At 47.9% G+C, this 12,608-nt stretch overlaps 1 protein-coding gene across 11 annotated transcripts in view; it reads right to left on the bottom strand.

Annotated features, from left to right (window-relative positions):
* zmiz1a (zinc finger, MIZ-type containing 1a) overlaps positions 1-12,608 on the bottom strand; it is a 334,001-nt gene that overhangs the window by 81,820 nt on the left and 239,573 nt on the right. The window contains exon 1 of one of the 11 annotated variants that reach the window (XM_078428567.1): positions 2,756-3,084. The exons of 9 other annotated variants lie outside the window; for them this stretch is intronic. The gene's annotated coding sequence lies outside the window, so the exon portion shown is untranslated. Of the gene's footprint in view, positions 1-2,589; positions 2,726-2,755; positions 3,085-12,608 lie in introns of those variants that run through there. One more of the 11 variants, XM_078428566.1, reaches the window with a different exon arrangement.

Below are 12,608 nucleotides of genomic sequence, written 5' to 3'. Positions count from 1 at the left end.
GTTCCTTCCTGCACACTCCGATAATCAACCATCTACAGAAGCACGTTCAGCCAGACGTAAAGACCATGACAATGGCTATTCAGAAGTCATAAGGAATAGGAGTAGAATTAGGCCATTCTGCCTATTCAGTCTACTCCGCCATTCCATCATGGCTGATCTATCTCTCCCTCCTAACCCCATTCTCCTGCCTTCTCCCCATAACCTCTGACACACGCACTAATCTCTGTCATGTGGAGGGGTCTGACACTGGCCTATTGTACACTCAGCAGGAGAGACGGAGGGCAGAGGGCCTCATCCTCTTCTACAGCCTCGAACTCTCAGTGAAGGTCCAACAGAACTGTCTTTCACCACACATAGGGTCATGTATTCCAGCAACACTCAGGGCAGCCAAACCTCCCAGGTCTTGCCAAATGCTACTTAAAACTAAATGCCCCCAACAATGGATCGTCCCGAAGACAGACTCAAAATGCTGGAGTAACTCAGCAGGACAGGCAACATCTCTAGAGAGAAGGAATGGGTGACGTTTCGGGTCGAGACCCTTCTTCGGTCCCCTTTGGTTTGGACCAGGTAATACAAGCGTGACGCCCGGTCATCAGTGGGCCCAACCCCTCCCCCATCAGCAACTGCAGAAGTGGTTTATAAGAAGTGCCACCCGTTCCTTCTCTCCAGAGATGCTGCCTGGAATTTAGAAGGATGAGGGGGGATCTTATTGAAACATATAAGATAATTAGGGGATTGGACACATTAGAGGCAGGAAACATGTTCCCAATGTTGGGGGAGTCCAGAACAAGGGGCCACAGTTTAAGAATAAGGGGTAGGCCATTTAGAACGGAGATGAGGAAGAACTTTTTCAGTCAGAGAGTGGTGAAGGTGTGGAATTCTCTGCCTCAGAAGGCAGTGGAGGCCAGTTCGTTGGATGCTTTCAAGAGAGAGCTGGATAGAGCTCTTAAGGATAGCGGAGTGAGGGGGTATGGGGAGAAGGCAGGAACGGGGTACTGATTGAGAGTGATCAGCCATGATCGCATTGAATGGCGGTGCTGGCTCGAAGGGCTGAATGGCCTACTCCTGCACCTATTGTCTATTGTCTATTGAAAGACCCTAGCATAGAACTAGTGTGCAGGTGATCGTTGGGTGGCACGGACTCGGTGGGCCGAAGGGCCCACTTCCACGCTGTATCTCGAAACTAAACTAAACAATCATTTTTTGGAAAGAACTGCAGATGCTGGTTTAAATCGAAGGTGGACACAAAATGCTAGAGTAACTCTGGAGAGGCAGCATCTCTGGAGAGAAGGAATGGGTGACGTTTTGGGTCAGACTGAAGAAAGGTCTCGAACCGAAATGTCACCCACTCCTTCTCTCCAGAGATGCCGCCTGAGTTCCTCCAGCACTCTGTGTCTATCTCCGGTGTAAACCAGCATCTGCAGTTCCTTCCTGCTTATACCATCAGGTCCCCTCTCGACTCCCAGGCCCTGCCCTGGATCCTTGCCCTCGGTCAGCAGCCACCAGATGCAAATATCTCCTGCCTCCCCATTGAAAGCAGGGTTTAAAATTCTCTCTGCGCCATTTGACAGCACACCTACATCTCCACCGTACCCAGAATCCTGCGTGGGTGAAGGAACGACACGCAGCTGGCAAGGAGGAATGGGTGACGTTTTGGGTCCATACCCTTCCTCACCCACTCCTTCTCTCCAGAGATGCTGCCCGACCCGCTGAGTTACTCCAGCATTCTGTGTCTACCTTCGGCGTAACCCAGCAACTGTGCAGTTCCTTCCCCCCACACACAGCTTGCTAACTCCTTCCTCTCCTCCAGGCCAGTGTTGCTTCCCAACCACAGTGCGTTTCCCTTTAAACCTTCCTGCAATCCTACAAACCAGCCCTGTCCCCATCCCTCCCCCCTCCTCCTCACCTTGCTGAACAACTTCCTCCCAGCCTACTCCTAATCCTGGAGGACAAAGGGAGAGGCAGGCAGTGTGTGTGTGTGCGTGGTGATCTCAGTGGCAGGCAGAACGAGCAGCTCTTTCCCATCCCTCTCAGGCACCCCTCTCTCACTCTCTCTCTCCCTTCTCCCTCCCTCGCTCTCTCCCTCCCTCCCTCTCTCCTTCCCCCTCCCTCTCTCACTCTCTCTCCCTCTCTCCCTCCCTCCCTCTCTCTCCCTCCCTCTCTCCCTCCCCCTCTCTCCCTCTCCTTCTCCTCCCCCTCTCCTGCACAATACACATCAATTATTCAGAGTCGGCCTTCTGGCTTCCAGTAAGAAACAATCACAGATGGAGGCCACTAATACAACCATGCTGTGACTGCCAACAGACAGAGACAATGGATGCAGAATGAATCCCATCAAGATCCCTTTTTGCAGCCACAGTCAAATAAACTTGACAGCCATTTATTGCAGCAAAGGCAGGCATAAATCCTGTTGCACGCAGCTGAGGAATTTGTCCAGGGCTGCTTGCACTGAGGAGAGAAAACAGCCACTAGGTGCTAATGAGGGTGTAAGGGGAAACCTTTCTCTTCCATCCACAACCCCCCCTCCCCTCCCCTCCCCTCTCTCTCGACTCCAACACCACCAGAAAAAAAAAACAAGCAGTCACTTATCTGTTGGGTTGACTGGAGGAAGGGTGTTTGTTATTGATGATCTCTCTGCTCACCAGTGATCCATCTCCCTCTGCCCCCTGCCACACACCACACAGGCAGGCAGGCAGGCAGGCACTTTGCCAGAAGGAGAAATAGAAGGGAAAAAAAAAAAATCCAGGCAGCTTACATTTCAAACCCGTGCAGGGGTGGCTCGACTCACAAAGCCAACAAGCACCGTCTTGGAGCACGGCCAGGCTCACAAACGCCGATCAATTCATTCGGCTGAAGTCTCCACAAGTGTGCGCGGCGAATTACTGAGGCATCGGCAGGCAGGGCAAGGAGGGGGGTTGGGGGAGAGACGGGGCATTTAGCAGGATAAAACACCTAGCACAGTGCTTTCCCCCTTCACAGTGATGTTGTCTAAATCCATCAAACTAGTCATGCTAATTAGGGTACAGAAAAGGCTCAGCTTTTAGGCAATGCTGGTGGCGGTCTGAAAAGCAGAGTTTGAAGGCAGTCTTATTTTGTGTGTGTGTGTGTTTGTGTGTGTGTGTGTGTGTGTGTGGGTGTGTGTGTGTTGCTCGGGTTGTGGGGGCGGGAGGAGGAGTTAGAAAAGCCCTGGTCACAAGCACAGTCTTAAACAAAACCTTTCTCCACGCAGAATATCAGTGGGATTATTTTCTAAATACCTGTGTTTTGTGTGTGTGCGTGCGTGTGTGATTTCTTGCACGCAGTCACTGCTAATTGATGCTCAGTTAGAAAATATTGGATAAAAGAGACAGATTGCAAGCCGTAGCCAACAGTGTCGGGAACCGTGTCATGAAACAGCATCATGTGGTAACCAGCACTTCCCTGACAGAGGTAATTAACACACACACACACACATGTACACATACATTCACACACGCGCGCACACGTACACATACATTCACACACACATACACATACATTCACACACACGTACACATACACATACATTCACACACGCGTGCACACACACATGCACACATACACACACACATAAACATACACACATACATACACACGCACACACATGCGTACATGCAAGCATACACACGCGCACACACACATACGCGCACACACACATGCATACATGCAAACACACACGCGCACACATATACACACACGCACACGCACACACACGTACACACACAGGTACATACACACGCGGGCACACACATGTACACCTAAACACGTGCACACACATGTACATACATGTGTACACACACACCCACACACACACAGCTCCCTGCTCACACACTGCCACTGATTCACGCTTTCATATGCGCACAAATGTTGCTCTCTCTGACACAGGCACACTCTCTCCCTCTAACCATTCACTCCCACTCCCACGCTGACTCAAATACACTCCCACATGCACGCTTTTTCACACACACACACTCTCTTGCACAGATGCATTCCTGAGCACTCTCTCCCTTGCACACTCCTGCACGCGCACACATTCCTGCCTTTCCTCTCTAAAGCACACACTTCTGTGCTCCAATACACCCTGCGGCACACTTAGTCAAACGTGTGCACACCTACGCTGCTGTACTCACTCACACTTGCACACTCCTACATTCTTACTCAGTCATGCATGCAAAGTCCACTCTCACTCCCACACCCTCTCAAGCACACCCACTCCCTCACACTCACTCACACCCACTCTCTCACACTCCCTCACACTCACACCCACTCACTCACACCCTCACTCACACCCTCATTCACACCCACTCCCTCACACCCACTCACACCCACTCTCTCACACTCCCTCACACCCACTCCCTCACACTCACTCACACACACTCTCACACTCACTCTCCCAGTCTCACTATCACACTCTCTCTCACACACACACACACACTCCCACACCCTAACACACACACCCACTCTCTCATTCACTCTCATACCACTCCCACACACACTCTCACACCCACTTGCTCACACACTCTCACACACACTTCCTCACACCACTCCCACTCTCTCTCACACTCACACCCACTCCCCCAGTCTCACTATTGCAGCCTCTCTCACACACTCTCTCCCACTTTCACGTTTACTCTCCCAAGCTTTCCCACACTCACATTCATTCAATGAGACTCTCACATTCTATCATTCACATCCACTCCATAGTTCCTTCTTCAACACTCTCTCTCCTTCTTTCACACACACACACACACCCACACACACACGCACACACACACCCACACACCCACACACACACCCACACACACACAAACACACGCACGCACGCACACACACACACCCACACACACACAAACACATACACACACGCACGCACACAAACACACACACACACACACCCACACACACACGCACGCACACACAAACACACACACGCACACACAAACACACACACACACACACATACACACACACAAACACACACACGCACGCACACACACACACTCACACGCACACACAAACATACACACGCACACACAAACACACACACACACACACGCACACGTGCACACAGGCTACTATTGCCAAAGATTCACTTACAAGCTCTAACTTCATTGATATGACCTTTGAACAGAATACAAAGATGTGTAGGAAGAACTGCAGATGCTGGTTTACACTGAAAATAGACACAGAATGCTGGAGTAACTCAGAGGGACGGGCAGCATCTCTGGAGAAAAGGAATAGGTGATGTTTCGGGTCGAAACCCATCTTCAGACTCTTATGAATGAATACAAAGATACTTGGATTTTACTGGGCAAATTTCAACCCTTTGCAAGTGTGGAGTTTGGCTTGTACATTATTGGGCAGCACAGTGGTGCAGCGGGTAGAGCTGCTGTCTCACAGTGCCCGAGACACAGGTTCAATCCTGACCTCGGGTTTTCTCCGGGTGCTCCGGTTTCCCAAGAATGCGGGTGTTTGCAGGTTACTTTGCCTCTGTAAATTCCATTCCACATTTTATAAATCCCCCTGTTTAGACATTAATGGGTTGATTCTCTCCTATCTCAATGGTCTAGGCACTGGCTCTCACTGGCAGAACAGCGGTAGAGTTGCTGCCTTACAGCACCAGAGACCCAGGTTCGATCCTAACTATGGGTGCTGTCTGTGTGGAGTTTGTACGTCCTCCTCATGACCTGCGTGCGTTTTCTCTGAGAGCTCCAGTTTCAACCCACACTCTAAAGAATTACAGTTTTGTAGATTAATTGGTTTGGTAAAATTGTAAACTGTCCCTAGCAAAGATACTAGAGGAACAAGATGAACCACTCTGTCAAAATCGCCTATACTGAAGTGTAGTACGCAAAGGCAAGGGTGGTACGGTAGTGCAGCGGTAGAGTTGCTGCTTTACAGCGAATGCAGCGCCGGAGACTCAGGTTCGATCCTGACTACGGGTGCTGCACTGTAAGGAGTTTGTACGTTCTCCCCGTGACCTGCGTGGGTTTTCTCCGAGATCTTCGGTTTCCTCCCACACTCCAAAGACGTACAGGTATGTAGGTTAATTGGCTGGGTAAATGTAAAAATTGTCCCTAGTGGGTGTAGGATAGTGTTAATGTACGGGGATTACTGGGCTGCACGGACTTGGAGGGCCGAAAAGGCCTGTTTCCGGCTGTATATATATATGATATGATATGAGTGTAACGTCCGCCATTTTAGTAAGCAAAACCCGCCGTTCGCTCTGCCTCTCGCAGTGTAATCAGTGTTTTGGGGGAACAGTATGTGTGATGATACCATAAAAATGCAGAATATATCTCATCGATCGATTCACAGATTTTTGTTATTTTTCTTTAAAAATGTTTCTGCAAGTTTTTGCCTACTAAAATGGCGCCGTGACATGCTACGGTTTTTAGGGTCGAGTGGTCTATCTTGTTCTGCTCTAGTATCTTTGGTCCCTAGGATAGTGTTAATGTGTGGGGATAGATCGGCGGGTACTCAGTGGGCTGAAGGGCCTGTTTCCGCGTTGTATCTCTGAACGAAACTAAACCGAGATTGTATGAATCTTCTTCACATGATATGGTTTAACTGGATTAGCACGCAAACAACTTGTTTCACTGTACATGTGACAAACAAAAGCCTCCTCATTTCAAAGTGAGTCAGCTTCCACTCAACATTTCTTGCAGGAACTATGTCTGTGCAGGCTACTCTTCCGGAAGGTTCTCTGTGACTTCTGGAAACCAAGTTTCAGTTCTTTTTTTCCTTACTGTATGAGGTTTAAGGTGATGGGAGAAAGATTTAATGGGAACCTGAGGGGGAACTTTTAAACTAATTGTGGTGAGTATGTTTCTATGTCTATGTTTCTATGTGTATGCCAGAGGAGGTAGTTAAGGCAGGTACATGGATAGGACAGGCTTAGAGGGGTATAGGCAGGTGGGACTATTGTAAATAGTGCATATTAGTTGGCATGGACAATTTGGGCCGATGGACCTGTTTCCACGCTGCATGACTCTATGACGATTACGCCAGTCTTAAAAGTTCCCAACACAAAATGGTGCCTGTCTTTCTATCTCCATGGTGTGAAATAGATGTCAGATTGCATCAAGCACTTGCTGTAATGGGAGTTTACTCTCAGATAGAGTCAGACTTGGAGAATTGTGCAACTGCACAAACTGACCATCGCCCAACAATTGAAGTCTGGTCACATCGAGAGAGGACAAGCCACCTGTGTTTCTGTCACGTATTTCTCAAGGAGTTTTCTCAGCCAATGAAGTGCGTTTGAAGTGTGGTCATTGTTGTAGCACTGGGAACCAGAAATGAATAATAAATGTGGCCGTTCACAAGGTGTGGTTGGGTTGCTGAAAGCAGACACAAAATGCTGGAGTAACTCAGCGGGGCAGGCAGCATCTCTGGAGGGAAGGAATGGGGGACGTTTCAGGTCGAGACCCTTCTTCAGACTGAGAGTCGGGGGAGAGGGAAACACAGAGATAAGGAAGTGTAAAGTGTGAGAACGAGACATCAAGGGGGATGTAGTTCGAAGAAAATGTTGATTAGATCATTGTTAGCTCGGGGAAGGTGACACCAAAGCATACAAGATAACTAATCAGGGGGACAGTCAGACTGGTCGGATAACTAGGAAAGGGGAGGGATGTAGAGAGAGGGAAAGCAAGGGTTGCTTGAAGTTAGAGAAGTCAATGTTCATACCGCTGGGGTGTAAGCTGCCCAAGTAAAATATGAGGTGCTGTTGGTCCAATTTGCATTGGGCCTCACTCTGACAGTGGAGGAGGCCCAGGACAGAAAGGTCAGTGTGGGATAAGGGGCTTTAAATGAACTATAGGTTGCAGCCATGTCCAAATTAAAGTTCATTCAGATATCAACCAACTGTGAGGTTGAATCAACTGTAGATTTTTGTCATGTTGAGTGAATGGTTTTAAATAAGTTCCACCCCTGAACTCCTTCTTGGCTGAAAACTGTCACGCTAACAGGCTGACAGCTATTAGTCTGAGCAACAGTGCGTCATACAGGGGCCCGCAGTTGATTTGCATTCATTTGTATCCACCAGGCAGACACAGAGTGCTGGAGTAACTCAGCGGGTCAGGCAGCATCTCTGGAGAGAAGGAATGAGTGACGTTTTGGGTCGAGACCCTTATTCAGATTGAGAGTCAGGGGAGAGGGAAGTGAGAGATACAGACGGTAATGTAGAGAGATATAGAACAAATGAATGATAGATATGCAAAAAAGTAACAATGATAAAGGATACCATTTGTATTGGACATTGGAGCATTCTATACCAGTCATTGCTGGCACATGACAGAAGGAAGATCAATGTTTTTGGTGTGTCACCTCAAGCCTAAAAGGCATTATCTTTGTTATTTTGTTTGCATATCTTTCATTAATTTGTCCTGACTGATGAAGGCCAATGCGCCAAAACTCTTCTTTATCACCCTATTTACCTGTGACGCCATTTTCAGGGAAATATGTACCTGTACCCCTCGATCTTTCTGCTCTGCGACACTTCCAAGGGTCCTACCATTCACTGTGAAGGTCCTGCCCTGGTTTGACTTTCCAAAATGCAACACCTCATACTTATCTGCATTACACGTCACTAACTATTCTTCAGCCCACTTGCCTAACTGCTAAAGATCCTGTTGCGATGTTTGAAGACCATTCTCACTCTCTACAATACCACCCACTTTGTGTTGTTAAACACCAATTCATCTTAAAGACAGGTATGATTAGGAATGTGTTGGAAGGAACTGCAGGTGCTGGTTTAAAGCGAAGATAGACACAAAAAGCTGGAGTAACTCAGCGGGACAGGCAGCATCTCTGGAGAAAAGGAATGGGTGTCGAGACCCTTCTTCACACTGATCTCCATTAAAGAAGGGTCTCAACTCGAAACGTCACCCATTCCTTCTCTCCAGACATGCTGCCTGTCCCGCTGAGTTACTCCAGTTTTTTTATGTCTATCTATGATTAGGAATGTCTTTTCTGTAGCTCTCTGTTCTTTGAAATGCAGGTATGATGTTGAACAAAAGCTTTACACTGCACCTCGGTACAGGTGACAATAAACTAAATTCAACTGGAGTTAATTCAGGACAAACCAATAAACATCTGAAAAAGACGAATCAATTGCAAAAGATAAATTGCTGGAAGATCTCAACGGGTCAGGTAGCATCTGTGGAGGGAAATGGACAGACAATGTTTTGGGTCGGGACACTTCTTCAACATGAGGTGAACAAGAGACCAGAATGACTTAATCAGTTGGGTGGAGTCCGACTTCCTTTCAAACCGGCTACACCCAGCGCTCAGGAGACACACCCAAACGCTCCAGGCACTTTGCACACAACATGAAGCCTCTTTGAAATGCTGATTTGTTTGCCCTATTACCTGTTTTTAGTTGGAGCCATTAATAATGGGTTTCTTTGTTCCTTTTCTCCTGCTGATTAGATGCACCAAGAAATGTTCACAGCTGGATGTTAACCAGTCTCATCTTCCACCGGGCAAACTGGGGTTAGTTAACACACTCCTCCAGATTCAGGGACAGTTTCATCCCAGATGTTATCAGGCAACAGAACCATCCTACCACAACCAGAGAGCAGTCCTGAACTACTATCTACCTTATTGTTGACCCTCGGACTATCCTTGTTCAGACTGTACTGGCTTTACCTTGCACTAAACATTATTCCCTTATCATGTATCAATACACTGTGAGTGGCTCGATTGTAATCTTGTTTTGTCTTTCCGCTGACTGGTTAGCACGCAACAAAAGCGTTTCACTGTACCTCAGTACATGTAACAAACTAAACTAAACTAAACTTCTTCAGGAGTTCTCCACCGGAATCCTGGCCAATATTTAGACCTGAGTCGCCATTATTTATCTAACCATCATCCATCATGGTCATGTTGCCATTTGAAGGAGCTGGCTGTTAACAATTTGGTCGCTAAGCTTCCCTCAGCACACCGTGGTTACACTGGAAAAGATCCTCCTTCGATATAAAGTGCTGTGGGGCGCGTTGCCAAAGGAACATTGGTCATGAGGATTGTATGGATTACACAAAGGTTGCAAACACATCATAATCTGACCTCAGGCAGAGTCATAGAATCACAGAACGTGGAAACAGGCCCTTTGGCCCAACTTGCCCACGGGACTCGGGAAAATGTTGAACTGAACTAAACTGAACTGAGGATCACTCAGGCATCATAATAAGGAAGAACTTCAACACAATTTATGATCAAGTGGTAGTCACAAAGTGCTGGAGTAACTCAGCGGGACAGGCAGCATCTCGGGAGAGAAAGAATGGGTGACGTTTCGGGTTGAGACCCTTCTTCAGACTGACCATGATCAAGTCATGGGCGGCTGTGGGAGCTGCTGCTTCACAGCTCCAGAGACTCAGGTTCAATCCTGGCTTTGGGATCTTCTCATTGAGACCGTGTCCATTCCCCCCTTACTCTGATGTCCAGTTCAGTTTAGTTTATGATCGTCACGTATGCTGAGGTACAGTGGAAAGCCTTTGCATGCTATCCAGTCAAGGCAAAGACCATAGTGCACAGATAAAGGATAAAGTGTACAATATTTAGTTGGGTACGTGGCTTTAAAATGGAGATGAGGAGGAATTTTATTAATCAGAGGGTGGTGAATCTGTGGAATGCATTACCACAGATGGCTGTGGAGGCTAAGTCTTTGGGTATTTATAAAGCAGAGATTGGCAGGTTCTTTATTAGTAAAGGCTTCAAAGGTTATGGGGAGAAGGCAGGAGAATGGGGTTGAGAGGGAAAGATAGATCAGCCATGATTTAATGGTGGAGAAGACTCGATGGGCCGAATGGCCTAATTCTGCTCTTATGACTATGGACACCTATTCTAAGATAAAGACCGATTAAACATAGTTCAAAGGTCTCCAATGAGGTAGATGGGAGGTCAGGACCATTATCTAGTTGGTGAGAAGACAGTTCACTTGCCTCCTCTCACATCCCAAAGGCACACAGATGGGTTACCACTCTGCTGTGGACCAGGTGGATTACTGGCGGAAAGAATCAAAGCCGAGCTGTTGGCCATGAGTGAGAGAGAATAAAATGCATGGGTCCAGAGATACAAGGAGAAGAGGAACAGGACTACTGGACCATCAGCTGCACTGTGGGCTAGCATGAACCCCATGGGCCAAATGGCCTCCTGTGTGGCTGCAAGTACAACTCAAAGGACTTTTAGTTTAGTTTAGTTTAGAGATACAGCTCAGAAGCAGGCCCTTCTGCCCACCAAACAACAATCCCCGCACGCTAACACTATCCTACGTACACTAGAGACAATTTACATTTACACCAAGCCAATTAACCTACAAACCTGAGGTAGGCATAAAATGCTGGAGTAACTCAGCGGGTCAGGCAGCATCTCGGGAGAGAAGGAACAGGTGACGTTTCGGGTCGAGACCCTCCTTTCGACCCGAATGGTCTCGACCTGAAACGTCATCCATTCCTTCTCTGCAGAGATGCTGCCTGTCCTGTTGAGTTACGCCAATTTTTTGTGTCTAACTACCCATTCCTTGGTTGGTCAACCCCCCTAACCACCCATTCCATGCACGGTTGCTGCAAACTTGGTTTCCCGTCTTTCCCCAGGCACTGGATTGGATTCAGGGGAATCTAAAATAATCTATTAATAAGGCAAAAACAGGAATAGCTGCCGAGCCAGATCCTCCGTAGATGGACGCATACTTAAGCACGTTGGCACAAGGATGTCGAGTGCAAAGACAGAAAAAGAAAATCACCCAGTTTAGAACTAAATAAGGTATTAGAGACGTTGTAGAGTGGCACTATTTCTGGGTCCATAAGGGTTGTGGGCACAGCCACGTTGCATGAGAAGCAAGGTTTCTCCTGCTTGACGTGGGAATTATTAGCCTGACTTTAATCCCTCAGGCACAACACTGGCTGAGGGTGGAAGAACAGTGTGAAGATGTCAGGGGTTTTTATTTCAGCTTGGATCTGAAATGGCTTTGGGGGCATGGAAGGTTTGGACTGTGGGAAGAGGCAATCGTCTAGTAAATGCAAGGGTAAAGTGGCACGCTTTGAAATGGAAGGTCAGCTTTGTGCAATTCATCAATACGTGGTTATACTGGTCAGTGGCAACCTGCCCAGTTCACACACAAGCGAATGAAAGGGGGGGAGAGAGAGCACCGCGTTCTCTCCTGATGTTGTCATATTCTGTTTTCACTTCAAGCCTCCAAATGAGATGTTGTCTTTTGTTCCCCTTGCGTCTTATCTATGAAGCAAATGTCTCCTTCCGACAGTGGCAGAGACAACTTCAGAAACAGGGATCATGTACACGCAACGCCAGAAACGGATGCGAGTTTCAACAGAAGACAGACACAAAATGCTGGAGTAACTCAGCGGGGACAGGCAGCATCTCTGGAGAGAAGGAATGGGTGACGTTTCGGGTCGAGACCCACGGCATCAGATTCAAGACAGGTTTCATCTCTCTCCCCTTTTCCAGTCTCCAATCTGAGCTTCTCCTCCCTAAAGGGTAGAATGGGTTTACAGGGTTATGGGCCCAGCGCAGGCAGGTGGGACTAGTGTAGGGGCATGTTGGTCGGTGGGCAAGTTGGGCTGATGGGACAGTTT

The sequence above is a fragment of the Rhinoraja longicauda genome, chromosome 35 (assembly GCF_053455715.1).
Source record: "Rhinoraja longicauda isolate Sanriku21f chromosome 35, sRhiLon1.1, whole genome shotgun sequence".
Taxonomy (NCBI): domain Eukaryota; kingdom Metazoa; phylum Chordata; class Chondrichthyes; order Rajiformes; family Arhynchobatidae; genus Rhinoraja; species Rhinoraja longicauda.
This window is presented reverse-complemented; position numbering and strand designations above follow the sequence as displayed.